The sequence below is a fragment of the Lepidochelys kempii genome, chromosome 2 (genome assembly GCF_965140265.1).
Source record: "Lepidochelys kempii isolate rLepKem1 chromosome 2, rLepKem1.hap2, whole genome shotgun sequence".
Classification (NCBI taxonomy): domain Eukaryota; kingdom Metazoa; phylum Chordata; order Testudines; family Cheloniidae; genus Lepidochelys; species Lepidochelys kempii.
The window spans coordinates 239,220,067-239,240,887 of record NC_133257.1 but is presented as its reverse complement, the minus strand read 5'-3'; the positions used below and the strand labels follow the sequence as shown (position 1 = coordinate 239,240,887).

At 42.6% G+C, this 20,821-nt stretch overlaps 1 protein-coding gene across 5 annotated transcripts in view; it reads right to left on the bottom strand.

Moving 5' to 3' along the window:
• Positions 1-20,821, bottom strand: part of JCAD (junctional cadherin 5 associated) — a 192,417-nt gene that overhangs the window by 37,348 nt on the left and 134,248 nt on the right. For 2 of the 5 annotated variants that reach the window (XM_073334373.1, XM_073334371.1), the window contains exon 1: positions 2,723-2,848. The exons of the other annotated variants lie outside the window; for them this stretch is intronic. The gene's annotated coding sequence lies outside the window, so the exon portion shown is untranslated. Of the gene's footprint in view, positions 1-2,722; positions 2,849-20,821 lie in introns of those variants that run through there. 5 annotated transcript variants of the gene reach the window in all.

Here is a 20,821-nt window from a genome sequence, read left to right as displayed (position 1 = left end):
CCATGGCAATTCAACTGCACAGGCTGGTACATTGGGGAAGAAGAATAGAACCAGTGTTCCTGTCACTACCCACTCTCCTGCTTTGTGGAGAATAGTGGACACAACAACAGTGGCAGAAGCAGGTCTCAAGTGAGTAAAAGCCATGAGATTCCTCGCCAATTAGTACTGCAGTAATTTGTTCAGAAGTTGCTCATTCTGCTCTTTAACAATTGAATTTAGTTGGGTCATTATTTTCCATGTAACTGTTTATAACAACAACAAATGGTAATATCTTTTTTGACTTAATGCAGATCCTTTAAAGCAAAGAAAGGAAAACGGTTCAGCTACTGCTCAGGAGCGTGGCTGAATGCTTTAGGCTAGAAGGCAAGATACGCATTGCATTGTCACTAAGATTTGGTATCCTGACAACATGGATCAAAATGCTTGCTCATGCAGTTGTACTCAGATTTTTACTGAAGAGCGTGAGCTGAAGTGTCTTAACTTCTGGGACGCCTAACCATGGAAAAACAATTTTTCTGAATCCTTAACAAAAACCCAATCCAGAAAAGATTCTGCAGATACACAAAAGTCCATTGGATGGATTCGATGCCCAAATCAGGGCTATAATTTGTAGTTCTAGGACAATTTAAAATGTAATATTCAGCCTAACACCCAATGGAAAAACAACAGTTTTTTTCTTCTCTTTGCAATGGTAACTGAGTAAAGTGTAAAAGGATGCACTTATAATAGACAGCACTAAGACTGATAATAAACCTTTGCAGCTTCAGGTTTAAGGCCCGGATCCTGCAAACTAATCTGTGCAGGTAGACCACCCCTAAAGTCAATGGGGCTCGCATAGACACAGGGGTAGATGTATAGATCAGTCTAAGGGATTAGTGCCTGTGACTGTATTATCACATGCTAACAATCAGGTTTTTAAAGGCAATTTTAGTTTTTAAGACAGGCATTGACTTTGTGACTCTTCATGGGAGTAAAGTTAAGCAGGAGTTGGGATGCATTTGCAGAACCAGGGCCTTTTACCTCACTAAAGAATTCATCTCTCCTGTTCAGAAAGTGGGTTACAATGTGGGAGAAGACTGGAATTAACAGGTAGAAAAGTGACATGAAAAGAGACAGAAGTCTCACACTGTTATAGGCACTTTCCAGGGTGAAGGCAAGTTTGTAGCTTTAAAAAAAAGAGAGAAAATAGCAAAGCAGGAAAGAAATTCAAAAGCTGTAGAGAGAGACAGAGAGAAAGGATTGCTTCACAGTCTGTTTTCTTATTTGGTGTGTTTAGACACAAATCAGATTATGGCTCTTCACAAAAAATACTTTGCAAGATTTGGGGATTTAACTAAATGTCTTTAATTTAGTTACAGAAGGGCCTGTTTTTCTCATGTCTACTGCTAATTCACCCACCATGGGGCGGGGAAAGAGAAGGTAGCTGCCTGGTATTAACCATCCACACATTTTGTCTTGCATGTACAAATTAGAGTAACTGATGCTTTGTTGTTATGATTCTAGAGTGGAATTATTTAGTTTTTGAAACATCCAGATGGATCCCAAGTATTAAATTTCTGTTATTCCTGGCAAGAAGCAAATGCAGTTTCTCTTAGTACACTAGTTCGTGTTACGGCAGTACCCTCATCTCTCTGCTATAAAGTACCTAAATATTTCATTTTATTGCTAAACTGGTAACAGCTTGAGAGAGATGCTTTGAAAATCAGAGACCCCGGGCTGGCTATAGTGCTCAATAAACATCTCCCTTACAGGGGGTTTAGTTTGGAATAATAAACACTGTAAGAAAACTAGAGGGATGTAGCAGCAAGGCACCATAAAGGAGACCTACACAGAGGCATTCAGATTGCACACTCACAGATTACCAAACCCTAATCCCTAAAACACTAAACCCCCTCTGTGAGGGGTGGTGCTTTCCACAGCCTGGGTTAACATCATTATTTCTTTGATGGAACATTTTAAATGTCAAAAATGTGTGTGTGGGGGGGGGGGGGTAGTTTGTAAACTTTGCAGGGCTATCAGTACAGAAACTGAATCTGTTACAGCAGTGGTCACTGAATCAATTAACCAGCAGGTCACCTGAAGAGACCACAGGCTGCAATTTACTGCAGAAGACTCATTAGTAGCATAGAGGTGATCTAAAACCTGCCTTGGAAATATGATCTCTTTCCACTGCTGCGTGGGAAGCCAATCCTTTCGCTCTGATCTCTTTGATTCCACCTACCCAGTGCAAAAAGGGTAGGGGGAGCTGCTAGCAGGGGACTTTAGGTCCCCCTATGTCCAAGCCAAATGGGGAACACATACCTCACATAGTCTTCAAACAACTGAAGGAGAGAGCCAAGCTGCTTGTAAACACATACTCTCTGGTACGCGAACAGCTACATCTGCAACTAACACCAGCGGAGACCAAATAATCTACTGCTGCTCCAGCAAAACTATTCATCCGTTTGAAAACGGTCAGAGCAGCGTGTGCAAGAACCATACACTCAGAGCTCCGGAACAGAGCAAAAAGCCTATGGTTTGACATGAGGAGAGAAACTTAGAGATGCAGTTAGAATCGTTGGCAGCTGCATGACAGCTTTGCAGTGGCTTGGTTCGTTTTTGCAGCATGCCTTACAGAGAAACAACAAAGCCACCCACACAATTCCCTTGAACTCTTAATTCAGGCTGAATAAATTAAGTGGCTTTAACTTGGAGTTGTAGGAAGAGAATGTCACTGACTTACCAAGTGGCTCCCCCATGCTTGCCTCTGTTCTCTGCGTTTGGGAGTATTGTGAGCGAGCCCAGCCTTGCATGAAGCAGTCACTGCGGAGCATGCCTAGTGCAGACAGCTTGCCTTGCCTTGCCTTTCCTCCCCAGCAGCTTAATGGCTTTGAAGTGAACCTCAAGCTTCCTGCAAATTATCAAAGATTCCTCCACGACAGAAAACTTTTTTTTTTAAAGGAATAAACCACTGTAGTTTCAACCCAGGTGGTATGGCTGTTGTGAATTCCATCGGATCTCTCTTCATTATCACCTCTCTGAACATTCTAGCCACCTGAAGTAGCTTAGCCCCCAGGATTAAGAACATTCTTGTTAATGTGCTGCAGATATTACACACACACACACCCTTCAAAAGTTAATCTTCACAAACAAGTGATGCTGGGTTAAGACAAAATGGGGCCCAGATCCAACCCAATCCAATCCAATCCAAGGGCTCCCCCCAAAGCAAAGAGCAGCCCACAACAAATCAAATACTCTCGGGCGCTCCGACCTGATAATCATCCCTCATGTCCCACGTCCCTGCGACAGACCCCCTGTGGAGCCCTTTCCTACAGATCTGAACTTTCGCCCCAGTCTTGCAACTTGTAAGCGGAGGATCTTGCTGTGCAGAACAAATTCTAGGTTTGGGGCTCTCACGAGTGTACGGGTTCCCCTCTAGCCCACGGCCTGGCTCTACAACTCCGTGAATCCTGCTCTAATCCACCCCTGTAAACATGCTTACTTGTGCTGTGGGAAGTCAGAGTCCTGCACAGCACTTCCAAGAGGTAAAGCATACACAGTGCATTTGAAATCTAAATAAAAGGGAATGTCTGAGGAGCTATGTGGCTGGTTAGCTTCAAGCAGATATCCCCATCACTTAGAGCGGTGTGCCTTTGCAGGCCTCCTACACAGGCATCTAGCTATGAAGCCAAGTCAGACAGATTTCCAAATGCAGCACCTTCCCAGAAAAACAACACGGGGAAGCAGAAAAGCCTGACCCAAGAGCACCAGCCACCAGTTCTGACAACAGCAGACTTGCTGAGAACATCCCTCAGCATGGGGTATATTGTTTCCGTTGAGAGAACAAACAAAACACCTCCAGCTCTCCCACAGGAGCTGCTGAGTCTGTAAGTGCTATATAGTTAATAAGAAAAACATCAGCTCTCTGTGCATGGAAAATCTGTAGGATGGAAGATTATAGTCTATCAAGGGGAAAATAGGATGCACTTTTAAAATTAATGCTATCTGACAGGCTTGGCTGGTACCCAGGACAAGACAAGACATCAGAGGGGTCCCCTCCTCATCCAGAGAAATGCTTTTGGGGCACCTGGGAGCCAGGATGCTGGTGGCAGGAGATGATAATCACTGCATGTAAGTGATGGCTGGAGAGACAGCCCAATGCTTCCAAATCCATCCACTGGCAACTTCTCCAAAGAAAAAAAACAGAATTATTTGGCTTCTTAAATGCACCCAGATAGGCCTGTTGTAATAGAATCCTGTTCCAGCTAGCTCTGTTTTAATGATACTATTACCAGAGTTGGCCCAATGTGATCTGAGTAATTTAGTTGATGAATTTCATGATCTCTTTTAAAGAGGAATTGGAGGAATATTTTTTCCATCATTTGCTCAAGCTATAGAGCTGGGCAAATCATTGGTGAATAGATTCCAGCTTAGTGAAATTTTCCATATTTGCGAGTCATTTCTTTCATTATTCACCTGGCTTTACCAGCTGTTTTGCATTTCTGAATGGATGCCTACCCAAGGCTCTCAAAGGGCTTTGAGAGCTCATTCTTAATCTTTCCCTGTTTGCTGTATAGGATGTTGATCAGATGGTTTTGCAGTTTCTTTGAGAGTGTGCGGCATAATCTCTCAGCATAGTCTGTGTGATATGTAGATTGTTATGGATTTTTTACCTTTAGTCCTTTTGGTATGATGTCCATCTGTTTGCATTTGGAAAGGAAGATGATGTCTGTCTGTATCTGTAGGAGTTTTTTCATGAAGTTGATGGATTTCCATTCCATATGGCTAAATTCAGTGCCTCTGAAACCTGTCAAAGGGCTTTGACCACGTTCATGAACGGAGCCTCACGTCATCCCTGGCAGGTATGTGATGCGCTATAGCTCCATTACACAGCCGGGGAAACAGGAAGAGACTCTAAGTGACTTGCCCAAGGTCATCCAAAGAGTCTGCAAAAGAGCCAGTATAGAATACAGATTTCCTGCTCCCCCATTCTGATGCTTTAGCCATAAGACCACCCTTCTGGCAATTTCTGTTATCTAACAATCTTTCTTTCTTATCTAACCATAGGGTTCTGATCCTGCCAGCACTTAAGCACATGCATAACTTTCCACACATGAGTACTCCCCACTGCCTTCAGTGGGGCTACTCACATGCATAAAGTTATGCAGGGGCTTAGTATCTGCAGGATTAGGGCCTGTACAGAAAGAGCTGTACTCCTTTCGTTGCTAAATGTCTACATCATGTTTCAGCCAGCTACACTCATCGTAGAAAAATTACATGGTCTCACTACAACCATAGGCGTTTTATCACAGATACTCCCTAGATGAGATAACACAATTTGCCATCAGTCAAAAGGACTGACAGTGGATTGAACATTTAAATCTCTTCACTGTGTTAAGAAAACTGGAAGGTAGTTCAAATAAAAAATAACCAGAATCTGATCCTTTTTGTAAAACCCTTTCTGGGATGATTAGTGTCATTTGCATGTGTGTAATCTTATCTCAATCAGGAACTGTTTGCTATCCTACAGCAGCTGTTCATTAGGAGAACACAGTCATGGGAAGCAGCACTGTATACTTCCCCCTTCCTCCTTGGCCTCAACACCTCTCACCCGCTATTGTGGTGTTTACTATGCAATATACAAAACACCTCTTCGCTCCAGCGCTGGTAACTCTGCTGATTTCATTAGGGAAAGGCTGCCATGTCATTCAAGGGACTGAGAATGGGGTAAGTTGCCAGTGTAAAGGAGGGGATTGTTATTTATTGAGCACCATCAGGGTGCAGAAAAAAGGAAAGGGCAGTCCTTGCCTCAAGGGGTTTACAATCTAAGCACAGTACAGTACAAACACACAATCCACCATATAATCGGATGCTGCTCACATCTCAAAGCAGCGTGGATTTTTTTGGTAATGTAATCTTCCAGAATTCTTCGACTGGGGGGTTGCTGTCAAATGTCAATAGAATTATGGAAGAAGTGCACTGTCAACTCTGGTGATTTTATTGGAAATCTTGCCATTGTTCCTGTTTTTCTTAAAGTCCCAGCTCTTGGAGCTGAGAATCCTAACTTTCATAAAAGAAAAAAAAAAGTTTCTGAAAAGCCTGACAATGTAAACTCAGTGTAACCTAAAGGCTCAGAAACTGGATGGCAAATATTTTTAAAAAGGATTATTTTTAAAAAAGCTAAATGATTTTTAAGCCATGACTCCTGATGTTTTGGGGCCAGACTCGTGATTTTTAAACACTCAGGGGTGGCAGTACTGGAGGTGCATTTGATGGAAGGATCCGAATGAGAGAGGGTGACTTGTGGATAAGGCACTGGACACGGATGCAAGGACTAAGTTCTATGCCTGGCTCTGCCACTATTTTGCAGTGTGACCTTGAGAAAAAGTCACTTCACTTCTGTTTCCTCTTTCACACTTTAGACTCTGGGTTTCTCAAGGCAGGCATTGTCTCTTACTGTGTGTTTGTACAGCATCCAGAAAAATGGGCCCTTCTCTCAGTTGGCGCCCTGTAGCTGCTACTAGACTACAAATAGTAACTCCAATGAGAGGATCAGGGGGCTAAAGTAAGGAGGAGCATGGGAGATGGTGATGGCAGCTCCCCTTTTTACACTAAAAGTGGAGACAGTGATCTCCCAGGCCTGGCTGAGTAGTACTTCCCCATGGGTCTCCCTCCACCTTGACTGGTGTAGTGGAGCTCCTCCTCTTGGTTCAATTGACTCCAACCTCTGGAGAAGAGGGTAGGTGTTTGGCATTCAGGAGTATGCAGATTCAAGCATAAAAGGGATTGAAAAAAAGGTAAAAGATAGCCGTGGGAGAAGGTCTAAGAGGGGGGACATTTAGGAGAGGAAATTGGGAAGACGAAAGGAAGGCGAAGATGTGGATGGGGGTGGCATCGTGCAGGACCCAAAAGGTGAGGGTGTTGGGGGAAGGAGAGAAGAAGCCAAGGAGGGATCCTGAGAGAAGAGTGACGTGATCCAGTAGCAGGAGAGAAGACCATGTTAGCAATAACATTTTGTACAGACTGTGGAAGTAGAGCAGGGCAAGCACAGGTGAGAAGGTTTCAGAATTGCAGCAAAACATAGCCGAGGGCTGGACTAGGACCCAGGGAAGGAGGCAAGCTGAGCAGGAGTCCTAGGTAAAGTTGCCACCTATTCACTCAGGTCACATTCTGACAGGTGTCCCGCAGGGCATTTAAAACAGTCTCAAAATATCATGGGATGACAAATTTCCAGCACAGGAATGCAAGGGGTTTGGTCCTGAGGAACTAGAAAGCAGTATCCATAAGCTGGAGTCAGTGGCGAGTATGGAAAGATAACTGCTGCATCTGTAACCCACACACCTCCTGGGTGTGGTGTTCTGTCCCATCTAGTGGCACCGAGACCACTTAGTGAGAAAGATTAATGAGTCTGCTCTACAGTCTTAGCTAAGAGGCATATGGCTCTTAACTGATGCAGTAAAGACTCATGCATTTAGCTCCAGAGGTCCCAGGTTCGATCCTGCCCGTCAGTGACCGGGGTCTGTTGGTGTTACACATCCAAAGGTGGAACATACAAATACAGAAGAAATTGGCTGGATGGGGGAACATATAAAAGTAATAAGCAGGGAGCACAGAAGAGAGAACAAATGCAAACCATACAACAGCCAGCTCTTTGCGGCAACAGCTGTCTTGCTTCTTCAGTGTACTGGAGCCTAGGTCACTTCTTGGCAATGGTGAGTGAGTGGGAAGCACTGCACTGCCCAATGCATTTCCCTGCTGCCTTTCTGGTTCACTTTGGGCCAAATTCTGCTTCCATGGAAGTCAATGGGAGTTTTACCATTGACTTCAATGGGATGAGGACTTGGCCTTTAGCAATTCTTTCCCAACTGCTCATCCCCTAAGGTTACAGTTCACGTTCCACCCTCAGCTTTGCTGATCAAGGTCAGTGCTTTCCCTCCATTTCTGCTAAGCTCGTTATTAGTGTTTTGTCTCGTTTCTGGAAGTGACCTCGTGTCAATGGTTTTTGCACCTGGTTGGGAACGTGATAGAGGCTAGAGCTGCAGGGCCAGCAAGTGTTCAGTGAATGACATAGGACTGAAAACACTTTGTAGGGTTTTTTGTTTTGGGGTTGGTTTTTTTTGAACGAGTAGGTGTATTGATTTTTCAGAGTTTTCTCTATAGCTCTTGTTGCTAGTCTACTGCTGCATTCTAGAACACATGCTGAAACCACCACATACCTGAGAGAGTTACCATAACTAACTAGCCACAGATGTAGTTTTAAATCCATGGCTATTTTCCCTCCCTCTTCTGTCCTATATAGCACACATTACAGCCATAATAGATTAAACTTTCTTGGAACAGATGCTATTCATCAGCAAAATTACTATTATACGTTTGCAGAAAAACACGTTACACATTGCCCGTTCGGTCAGCAAACACCTGCTTATAGAGTTGGCACCTTTTTTTCATTTGGAGCATGTTAGCTTGAAATATTTTATAGTTACGTGGAGGAAAGCATCAAGACTTGCCACGGAGAGGAGATGTTTTCATTTGTCAGTTCTTTTCTGCTTCTTCAGCAGTATTTTTGACCCTCGTCACTTGGGGATTCAATTTCTTAACAGCTTCCTAAACATTCTTTAACAAGCAGATTAGAAGGGCTGCCTTTCAGTGGTGGGGAATCAGTCAAGGTATTTTTTAGTGATTATTCTTTTAAAATAATGCAATGTGTATATAGTGTTCTTGAAAAGTGCTGTATTGGAAGCTGTGGGGAACTAAGTTCTGCATTTAAGTCACTGAACTAATAGAGCATGGGTAGCAGTAGTGTAGGTTCCTTGCACAGCGGAGTCAGTGTGCTTCAGCCCTTACCTAGAAGGACCACTTCAAGAGCTCTTTCAAGTCCATTCAGCCTTTGGCCTCTCTACTGAGGCTCACTGTGGTGATAGACTGTGCCTTGGACACCCGGGTCACTGGGACAGGTCAGAGCATTTGGTGCACAGATAGGGGTATTAGTGATGGAATTAATACACTGCATTAATCAAATTCTTCCCCCCCCCCCAACATAGGATTTCAGCTAACACTTAAGCTGAAACTGCCTGGAGCCTCTAAAACATGAAATAATAATGGGAAAAATAAGCTCCTAAAATACAATAGAACCTCAGAGTTACGAACTCACCAGTCAACCACACACCTCATTTGGAACCAGAATTACGCTATCAGGCAGCAGCAGAGACAAAAAAAATTAAAAAAGCAAATTCAGTACAGTACTTGTTAAATGTAAACTACTAAAAAAATAAAGGGAAAGTTTAAAACAAAGATTTGACAAGGTCAGAAAACTGTTTCTGTGCTTGTTTCATTTAAATTAAGATAGTTAAGAGCAGCATTTTTCTTCTGCATAGTAAAGTTTTAAAGCTGTATTAAGTCAAAATTCACTTGTAAACTTTTGAAAGAACCAAAATGTTTTGTTCAGACTAGTGATGAATATTTCAGAGTTACGAACAACCTCCATTCCCGAAAGCCCCAATTTTATAGCCCCATAGCCTGATCTCCATAAGCCTGAGTTAGCTGATCCAGGCCAGCTGCAGCTGTGCCATGGGTCTTTTATCGCAGTATAGACATACGCTAAGTATCTGAACAAGGCTTAGAGAGCCCTCTGTCTATTATTTATGAAACTTTTTTTTTCACCCTGTGACCATGTCAGAGAAATTCCCTGAGTGGAGTTCTCTGCCCCTTCATTTCTCACGTGATCTCCAGAAAATCCCCAATGTCAAGCAGTTGTTATCTAGACTTAATATGAACTAAATTGATTACAAACTGAGTGAGAAAGGGACCGAATCTTGGTCAGAACTGGCCAGCTGAAAATTATTCTGGCATGGATTGAGGGATCTCTCAGCTGGAAAAAGTTAGCAGAGCCAGCACTTGTGCCAACCACCCCCAGCTTGGTATAGAGGGTGTCAGGGACAGAGGGACCTATTGGGAGGGTAGACCTCCGTTCTGCTGGTCCTCATCTGGTGTAGAGGCCCTAAGTAGAGCCCAGATGCAGAAGAGAATCTGCCCTATAATGAAGTGTGTTACACTGCAGCACAGAATACTGCACCTTAGACCTATGATGTTGTTTCTAATATTTATTTTAGAAATATATTGCTCTGTAGAATTCTGATGCCTTGAACTAACTTCATGAGAATAATATGGAGTGCTGAGTTCAATTAATTAAAGATTCGAAAGACATGGACAGTCTTGTAGTTAAAGCAAAGGGCTAAGAGAGTCAGGAGATCTGGGTTCTGGTCAAAGAACAATGGCCAAGGAAACGATGCTAGCATTTTTCTAGAGAACCGTGCTTAAACCAATCAGCACTCAAGTCTTGTTTACACTGGCAAAACTACCCATTGTTGACAATGGGTATCAGCAATTGCTCAGCTAAACCCATTGTCAAGACCCACTATTAGTGGTTTATCATTTTCAAATACTGACCAGGTCTCTAAGCTGATTTCTTGGTCTAGAGAAGATGGGAATAAAGTACTAGCAAAGGGTGTAAATCCCATAAGAGTCAGATGAAGGGCCTCAGTATGTGTGTAGTTGTAATGAGGAAAATAAGTTAGTGCAACAAAAGATAAAAAGGAATAGGCCTGGTCCAGATCTAATTTACAATGGCATAGAGTCCTGATCCTGAAAGGTATTAAGCAGCTCCTGGGAGATGCTAATGCCTTCAATTCCCATTAACTTCAGTGGTAGTGGAAGGCACTCACCAACTCCCAGGAAGTGCTCAGCACATTGTAGGATTGAGTCCTAAAGCTGAAGTAACTCCACTGAAGTAGTAGAGCTCATCCTGGCCTTACCTGTACCAGTGTAAATCTAGTCTCAAAAGGAGTCACTCCAGATTTACGCAGATGAAAATAGGATCTGACCAAATGGTATTACACTGGTGTAAAACTGGTGTAAGAACAGAATCAGGCCCAATATAGCCACTCACAAAAGTTCAGGGTAACTAATGGTGCCCAAACCCCCTTAGCCTCCTTTATTAAGCTAATTGTACAGCTAATTGAAAAGAGCAATTCCACTTTTAGAACAGGTACATACACATTCTCAGGTGCTAGAAGTAATTTAACTTACAAAGACATAGCATATATCATGAGAAACTCATCTGTTCGCTCACATAAAGAGCAATTGAAATGACCGGGATTGTGTTTCTGAGAGAGGAGACGTGATGAAAGTATACAAACTATTGAAGGATAAAGAGAAGGTATGGTAGACTGAGAGTTTCTATTCACCTGTCTCATAATATAAGAACAATCAATGAAATTGGAAGGCACCAAATTCAAAACTGAGAAGAGGAAATGCTTTTTCACACAAGCAACCATTTGGATTGTGGACCTCATTGTCACAAGATATCACTGCTGCCCAGAGCTTAGCAGGAACCAGAAAAAAAATATATCTATAACAAAAATTCCTACTTACTATAGTAATTATTCAAAAATATGAGTTTGGAAGGAATACAATCCTTCAAGTTTCAAGGCATAAACCAACCTCTAGCTACAGGAGGGTTAGGAAGAAACTTTCGCTGGGGCAGGTTACCCCATAAATGCCTACTATAGGGTTTCTTCCTCTGAAGCAGCTGGTATTGGCCACTGTCAATATTGACCAAATATTGGACCAGGTAGACCTTGGGTTTGATCCAGCATGGCAACTTCAAGGTTCCTTGTTTGGTTCTGGAAAGTAAGAGATAATTATATCTTCAAAGATGTTTTTCCCCACAAAACTGAATTAGGATATCACAGGAGTTAGTCTTTTCCTTCTCTAAGTCACCTAGTCCATCCACCTGCCAGATCAAGAATACTTCTCACAGTATGTTATCTAGTACTTTGTCCAGCATAGTTTCACATATCTCATGTCATTGGGCTTCCATAGGTCAATGGGGAGTTTTCCATTCTTGAAATTATTCTTTTTGAAAAAAGAAATCAACAAAATGGCACATGTTGGTATTAAACAATGGTAAATTGGTTTGATACAATGGTTTCCTAAAGTAACAAAGCACTGTGTCAAAGGCAATGATGCAAGAATATCTTTAGCACAGCATTTTATGTTACAGTAGGATACAGTAAGAAATTAAATTGAATCTAGGTCAGTGACCAAGCCGTGACGTAAGTGCCAGTAATAAAAATAGCTTATTGTAAGTGCTTTGTGCTATAGACCCTAAATTCTATAGAATTTAAGAGGGAAGAAACCAATAGACTTCCATAGAAATGAAATAGAATTTTATAGATATTTTATGAACCAAAATCCTTTTTGAACCATCCTATAGATATTAATGAGCAATTATGCCCCTGATATAGAATCATATGGTTGGTTTAAAAGTATCTATAGAAAGGATAACCTTCTATGTGACTCTTCCATGAGGAAAGTTGTTAATATATGATAATGATGGCACGGTGTGAAGTCTATCTACTATAGACACATCCAGATAGCTCTACAAGAGACCGCAGAACTCCTTCAAACCATTAGGCCCTCACAAAAAAGAAATGCACTACCCAAGGAACTAAAGAACTACAATAATTTTGAACTGACAAGAATATTTTGAGGGCAGTTTTTGGTTTTGAATGTGAACTGCTATATTTACCTCCAGATAGTAGCCTTATAGATGCAACTGTCATCCACTGGGTTAAACAGTAGACAGAAAAATACAGATACATGCCCTTAACTGAGGAGCACTGAGCATTAGACAATCCGGTTCTGAGGTGGGTAGAAGTTCTTGTTATCTAACTGATATATACCAGAAGTGCCACAATTTTTACAAATCCAAACAAATCTTTACATGGGAGGTTATGCAGATTCTGGAGCTGCTGGAAAGAGGCCAGGGAAATGAACCAATCCAAGGGCAGCCCATCAAGATGGGAACAGGGAGACCTTTTCTACATAGTTATCCAATGTCACAAATGATTCTTAATATTCTTGTGGGGCCCTAGGATTATGCTTTTAACAAGCTTTTAATAGAAAATCATTCTAAAATGGCTGACTGGCAGGTGACACGGCTATCAAACTGTTCCATGGCTGTACTGTTATCTATGCAAAAGCATTGGTCCACTTTGGTCCAATGTATGTTGAACATATAAAGTCCAGGCAAAATTATCTCTAGATGAAGCATACCATTTGCACAAATGCATGATAGACCAGCTTCATTTTCCCTTGAACCACTAGTAACATGGAGAGATTCTGCCTTTATGTGAGCTTCTGCCTTTTAGACAAACAAACAGGTGCGAGACTCATTGCATTCAATGCATGGCCTGTGCACATGGGTAAAGACAGAATTTACCCCAGTGCACATTACACACTTCCTCCTCCATATACACTTAGGACCAACCGCTACTGTCCCACTAAAATCTTAGCCCCACTCCACCGGAAATGCTTCCCGAGGAAGACCAACTCAGAACTGCATGATTTGGCTGTCTTAAAAGAACTTGTGTCTCCTCTAATGCCCTCTGAACACAGATTGGTGATGACTAAGAGAAATATATATTCGTAGTCAAAAAGTCATGTTAATTACACTGATTCTTCCCAAGGGTCTTGGTAATGTTACTACAGGATATTTACATAAAAAGGCTAGGAAAGAAGTAGGCACCCTACCAAGATGAAAGTCTTTGAAATCTATTAATTCTTTATACCAATATCCTTTGGTCAGAAACCTGTGATTATAAACAAATCTTGTTAGGAGGTAAAAGGCAGCAGCACAGGGTTTGTTACTTTCATGTTATAACTGTTTTCTTTAATTAAGTTAAGGTGTTACCTTCCATTCTGGAATACAGGGGAAGTACCAGTGCTTAATTAACCAGGGCTAAGCATTATAACAATAAAATCCTTTATTAGGAAAACTCTCATTTGGATTAATGAGAAGGAGCCAATGTACACTTTATTAGGCTTTTTTTTTAAAAAAAAGAATCTAGGAAAATATGATTTAAGGCTGCCACTGCATCTTAACTTGCCCAGGTTATGCCCATATGGCTCTCCTGTAGGGGGATCAGAACTACAGTTGTACCTATATACAACGCCATGTGTGCTGCACTTAGGATCAAAAGAGTAAATAAAGGATACTGTGAAAATCTCGATTAATCACTTCTTTGTTCTTATTGGTTTAAGTCTCAATCCTGACATTGGATGGGTTATAGGCACTGTGAGAAATAACCTTCAAGAACCCTTTCATTAAAAGATAGGCTGATTAAAGGCTTGAATTATGTGAGGATGCACTTGTACTGTGAGATTCAAAAATTAATCTGTTCATTCCTAACACACACATCACTGATATCACACAGAGGAAAATATCAACTTTCTAGCAATCCCTTATTGGTAGTGGACTGACTACAACCTGAGAGGGTGATACTGCTCAGAGCAAAAGAGGGTGTGAACACAGGGTAACCAATGGAAGGACAGAACGCAGAGTTCATCTCTCAAATTATGAGCCCAGTCATGCCCATGGGCAACTCCCCACTGCAGGGGGAAATGCCCAGGAGGAGCTCTACGAGGGTCATCTCATGACGTGTCTTTCTCAGTCTCACTTCACGGGGTAGGGATGTCCCACCCCATACTGGGGGAGAGAGTGTGGCCTAGATACCACATGCAGGCGAGGGCTACACAAACCAGTCAGGCTGCAAGCTGGCAGTTTCCCAGGCAGCAGCACAGCCAGCCTGGCCCTTTCACGTGCTTCCTAGTCAGTCCACTCCACCGACAATACAGTTCCACCAGGAGCCATGCTGTCATGGGCTCTCTCCCCCGCATCTATTCCCTACTAACACGACATGCTCTGGTTCAACCACAAGCTGTCGGGCTAGATGTAGGAATCGCCATGGGACGTTCTGCAGCCTTGTTAAGTAGCTGGTCAGACTACCTAGCGTATTTAAACTTTTGAAAGCCGAGGGCCCCTTCAGAAATATGAAACCAGTTGTGCCTCCCTTAAGCCCTGGCATGCGTTGTTAAAGGTCAACACCAAATGAGGGTCACAAGGTATGTCAACGCTATGGATAGACCAGCATAGCAGTGTCAGCATAGCCCTGTAGGTAGTCATAGCCCTACACTGACAGAAAGGGTTTTCTTCCCCCCCCCCACCCCACGGCACTTCTTCTTCCCCCAAAGCCCCACCCCTACCCCGCCTCTTTCCCAGGAGACCCTGCCCCCAGCCAAGCTGGAAGCCAGAGCGGGACCGGGGAGCCTGGACCCCTCTCTGCTCGGCAGGAAGGGGCAGAATGGAAACAAAAGCAGCCCCCTGCCCATGTCTTTCCACCCCTGCCCCCCCTGGGAGATGGAGGGACTTTGTAGAGTTAATGGAGCTACACCAAACTAGAACAGTTGAGGCTCTACCCCAGAAAGCAGCAGCTTTGCCGCTTTTACAGATCCAGACTAACACGGCTACCCCTCTCATACTTGACCCCAGAAAGGTTATTCAGCTCCCTTCAACCCATGAATATTCCAAAATGGACATGAGCCTAGAAGGAAATTCTGGGCCAAAACAGTAGTTAAGACCCCCGTGTGCATTCAAGAAAGTTTGGGGAGATAGATAAGCAACACCTGAACAAATTATCACTGCAAATAAAATTAACAACACTGAAGATCTAACTTAAATCCACTAAAACCAGGAAATTAAAATACAGTTACATCTTCTTACTACGTCCTTCTTTTGTTGTGCCTTGTAGGAATCCAAGAGCACATGTGTGATCATGCACACAATACTATTTATACTACAAAAGCAACGCAAAAATGACCTGAATGAAGAATTGCGCGTCTTAATTTCCTCTTAATTTCCTCCTTTTTTAGAAAAGCAAGGAACAGAGGAGTTTGTTTTCTGATCCTTAAACTATGGTCTCCCTCTATTTCTCAACGGTTTCCTTATCACAAACAGCACCACAATTGGCCTTAGTACTTGGCATCCTTATTAGTCTCAACAGAATCATAGAATCATAGAATATCAGGGTTGGAAGGGACCTCAGGAGGTCATCTAGTCCAACCCCCTGCTCAAAAGCAGGACCAATCCCCAATTAAATCATCCCAGCCAGGGCTTTGTCAAGCCTGACCTTAAAAACTTCTAAGGAAGGAGATTCTACCACCTCCCTAGGCAACGCATTCCAGTGTTTCACCACCCTCCTACTGAAAAAGCTTTTCCTAATATCCAACCTAAACCTCCCCCACTGCAATTTGAGACCATTACTCCTTGTCCTGTCCTCTTCTACCACCGAGAATAGTCTAGAACCATCCTCTCTGGAACCACCTCTCAGGTAGTTGAAAGCAGCTATCAAATCCCCCCTCATTCTTCTCTTCTGCAAACTAAACAATCCCAGTTCCCTCAGCCTCTCCTCATAAGTCATGTGTTCCAGACCCCTAATCATTTTTGTTGCCCTTCGCTGGACTCTTTCCAATTTATCCACATCCTTCTTGTAGTGTGGGGCCCAAAACTGGACACAGTACTCCAGATGAGACCTCACCAATGTCGAATAGAGGGGGACGATCACATCCCTCGATCTGCTCGCTATGCCCCTACTTATACATCCCAAAATGCCATTGGCCTTCTTGGCAACAAGGGCACACTGCTGACTCATATCCAGCTTCTCGTCCACTGTCACCCCTAGGTCCTTTTCCGCAGAACTGCTGCCTAGCCATTTGGTCCCTAGTCTGTAGCTGTGCATTGGGTTCTTCCGTCCTAAGTGCAGGACCCTGCACTTATCCTTATTGAACCTCATCAGATTTCTTTTGGCCCAATCCTCCAATTTGTCTAGGCCCCTCTGTATCCTATCCCTGCCCTCTAGCGTATCTACCACTCCTCCCAGTTTAGTATCATCCGCAAATTTGTTGAGAGTGCAATCCACACCATCCTCCAGATCATTTATGAAGATATTGAACAAAACCGGCCCCAGGACCGACCCCTGGGGCACTCCACTTGACACCGGCTGCCAACTAGACATGGAGCCATTGATCACTACTCATTGAGCCCGACAATCTAGCCAACTTTCTACCCACCTTATAGTGCATTCATCCAGCCCGTACTTCTTTAACTTGCTGACAAGAATACTGTGGGAGACCGTGTCTAAAGCTTTGCTAAAGTCAAGAAACAATACATCCACTGCTTTCCCTTCATCCACAGAACCAGTAATCTCATCATAGAAGGCAATTAGATTAGTCAGGCATGACCTTCCCTTGGTGAATCCATGCTGACTGTTCCTGATCACTTTCCTCTCATGTAAGTGCTTCAGGATTGATTCTTTGAGGACCTGCTCCATGATTTTTCCGGGGACTGAAGTGAGGCTGACTGGCCTGTAGTTCCCAGGATCCTCCTTCTTCCCTTTTTTAAAGATTGGCACTACATTAGCCTTTTTCCAGTCATCCGGGACTTCCCCCGTTCGGGGAAGAAACGGTAATGAGTGAATGGTGTGGAAATTGAACTACCCTCGTAGCCTTAGTGGTGGTACTCCAGATTAGGACTGACACACATAAATGTGGCAGCTTGGAGAGGTTACATTGCTGCTTGCCCTGTGACTAGACAGAGGACTTCAGTTACCAGGCAGGCCATTCTAGCGCTTTTGATGACCACAAACATTTCCTTTAAAAAAAACAACCAAACAAAAAAACCCCCAAAACGTAAAAATTTCCATTAACTGACTTAAGCATTTAGTGTTTATTATTAATTTTTTCTCTCATGATTTGAGCAGGCCTGTGTTGAATCTCTAACAAACACACAAGAGACTAGAAGCACAATATAAGCTGTAGCTCACGAAAGCTTATGCTCAAATAAATTGGTTAGTCTCTAAGGTGCCACAAGTACTCCTTTTCTTTTTGCGAATACAGACTAACACGGCTGTTACTCTGAAATACAAACTCATTCTTAGCCCTACATAGTTTTTTTAAGTTAACCAAGCATCCCAATGTGATGCTGAATTTGTCATCCATATTCCTCTCCCCTCAAGCTAGACATAAAAATAATAAGAAAGTTATGAAAATCCAGGTACAAAGAGAGAGAGAGTACCTCACCATTTCACTGCACTGAATTAATTCCGAATACAAAAAACAAATTATCTTTATGCATGGCGTACAGAGAAATAAGCAGTTGAGAAACGTGTGTCGGGAACTCATCTATTTTGATGGCAGTGCCTTTTGCTAGAGATGAAATATCTGTTTGGGTGATCTGACAAAAATCTTTCAACCAAGTTCTTATGCTATAAGTGCATTACACTTGGCTAGATTCTTCTCTCATGTGATAAAGCAGTTAGGGGTCCATGTAACAGACACTCTTGCACTTCTCAAATATTTGTCTCTCGCAGGGTTCCACATGAACAATCTGTTCTTCTCATCAAACCCTTCTGTTTGGCAAACTTTAATGCAGTTTACCTAAATCCGTGCTAGACTGTAAAAGGCCTAATCTATTTAACATGCTTATTCCTGGTGATGTCAGGCAATGGTTATAACAAGCCACCAGATGAACTGATCTGCTGGCAGGTAAACTTAGGTTTGCAATCAGAGGCTTATAACTTTAAAGTCAAATGCTTATTCTCGAAAAAATGCATCCATCCTTAATTTCAGCGAGTTACACCAACACCACAAAGAAAAAATCCCTCCCTCCCTATACTGCATTCTCATATTGATACCTTAAAGAATAGCATGCAGATGTGGAGATACATTTCAAAAAGGAATTAGAAGTAAATCCAGGATTTAGAAGTAAAAGTTTCCATTTAAAAATTAAATACCACAAGTTACAATGTTATCAGCACCATAATTAGAAGAAGGATGAAGAAACTCTTTAAATATGGGAATGATGGAAGAAGGAAAAGTTCTGCTCTCAGTCTTGCACAGTAATGTGCTAATGTAGTGTCTCCTCTGCCTATGTGTGTATGTTTCCTGCTTGACATCAGCAGGAAATCTGCACATATAGGTTTGCAGAATACTGAAGATGACCACTACTGTGAGTGTCTCAGAAGAGAAATTGGCTGTCCGTCTGTATACGTGCGGTATACTGTATGTTTCCTGTAGTTGGCCACTATACTCCAGTTGCACTACAATGCATGTATCAAAGGGACCATCCTTTCTCCTGAAATTATTGGCACTGGAGGAGCAGCAGAGCTAGCAAGCATGGTTTCAGGAGTTTATATATTTTTCAACCCCTGTGACAGCAGTTCAAGTAGCAATTTTATTGGAAAGCCAAACACAGAGGTTTTACTTAGGTTCGAAACGGCAAAGTATTTGTATTACAAAAATAGTTACAACGCACTGGGTATTTTGCTGATTGCAATAATTATAGCAGAGATTTCCTTTTATCTAGTTCAAAGTCTCAGTTGCTTCAAGTTTAGAGCTGTCACACAGCCAAATGAATAATACAAGGCCCACATTCAATGGAGATGGCGCACCCAAACCAGCTGCTGGCAGTGGCCTACTTTTGCAAATCTACAGGGAGTGAGGGAAGGACAGAGTACACCAGGATGCAAGCTCCCATCTACAGTTAACATTACTCTGACTCAAAATAGTCTATCAGGACTATCACAGGTTAAAGCAACAACTGGATTCTTGAGGGGGATAAGCCAGCATTTACACTGAACTCTACATACAGGTAGAAATCAGTATTACTGCAAAGCTGTCATATATGCCATCATGTGAGTGCCTTCTCATTTTAAATAAGATCATGTTAATGTGAGGAAACATCAGGCACATTATGAAATTAGTGGGAATCAGAGAAGAAAGTTGAGCTGCAGCTGATCTCTTTGAGAATGAAGGTGGCACATCCTAAGCGTTATGTGACTAGGAGAGGACTTTTTTTTTTTTAAATGACAGAACATTTTGTTTTAACTTTAGAAGAAGGTTTTGTAATCTGACACACTAAAGGTAGGTAGCATTAGCCAATACCAGCTGACAAAGTCCTAGCGCAGAGGGTCCTAAATATCCAGCCTCTCCTCATTTGCCATTTAAGCAGATTTATAATTTACAGAACATTATTATATCTTTACAAGTCAACCCCAGCATAGCTAGTCATAACTAGACAGATAACCACTGTAACAGGAGTGCATACAGAGTGTCATGTGTGTGCACCACAGGATAACTGCAGAGTAAGTGAACCTTAGTTTTCTAGGTACTCTTTACAGGAGACTGATGAAAAGTGTAGCTTTTCTGTGAATTTCTGATAGATCCCTCAGCAGGAAACAATTACTTGTAATACCAATTTCCTGCAGAATCTCACAAATCCGTCCCTGCAGGGATTTCACCTTTCAGTGGTCTCCACTGTACAGTACACAAATCTAACTGGAATAGTACAAAGGCAGATCTGTGAAGCAACAGATGTTTTGCACTCTCTGAAGGCTGGAGAAAATAGTCACTCATCTTTTAATAAAACAGTGTCGCCAAACTATGCGCCCTCCAGTCAACAAGATGATTCTACACAGAGCCAAGAGGTGGATGTAACGCATGGCAGGGAGGACAAGAACAAGCACGTACAGCAGGTCCTGCTGCTTATGAGGTGCGAGATTATACTTCCACCTTGACAGCAAAACCAGTAAGAATTACATCTGTGATAATTGGACACACTCGGGCATTGAAACATCAGTCAAAGGGTGCACTTCCCTAATGACAGCCCGCTAGAAAGAGGAAAGCCTCCTGGGAGTGCATTTCAACACCACTGCACTCTCCTGCTACACCATCAGGATAAAAGCGGCTGTTGCCCCAGAGCGCTGTTGGAACGGTTGTCATTCTCCACCAGAAACAGCGAGGGTGCCAGGGCTGAGGAGATCACAGAGGCAAAGATCAGATATACGTTTAAAAACAAATCAGAGAGCGTTGCTAACTAGAAACAGATCCTCAGCTGGTGCAAATTGGGTAAACTTCACTGAAGCCGAAGGAGCTACACCACTTTACC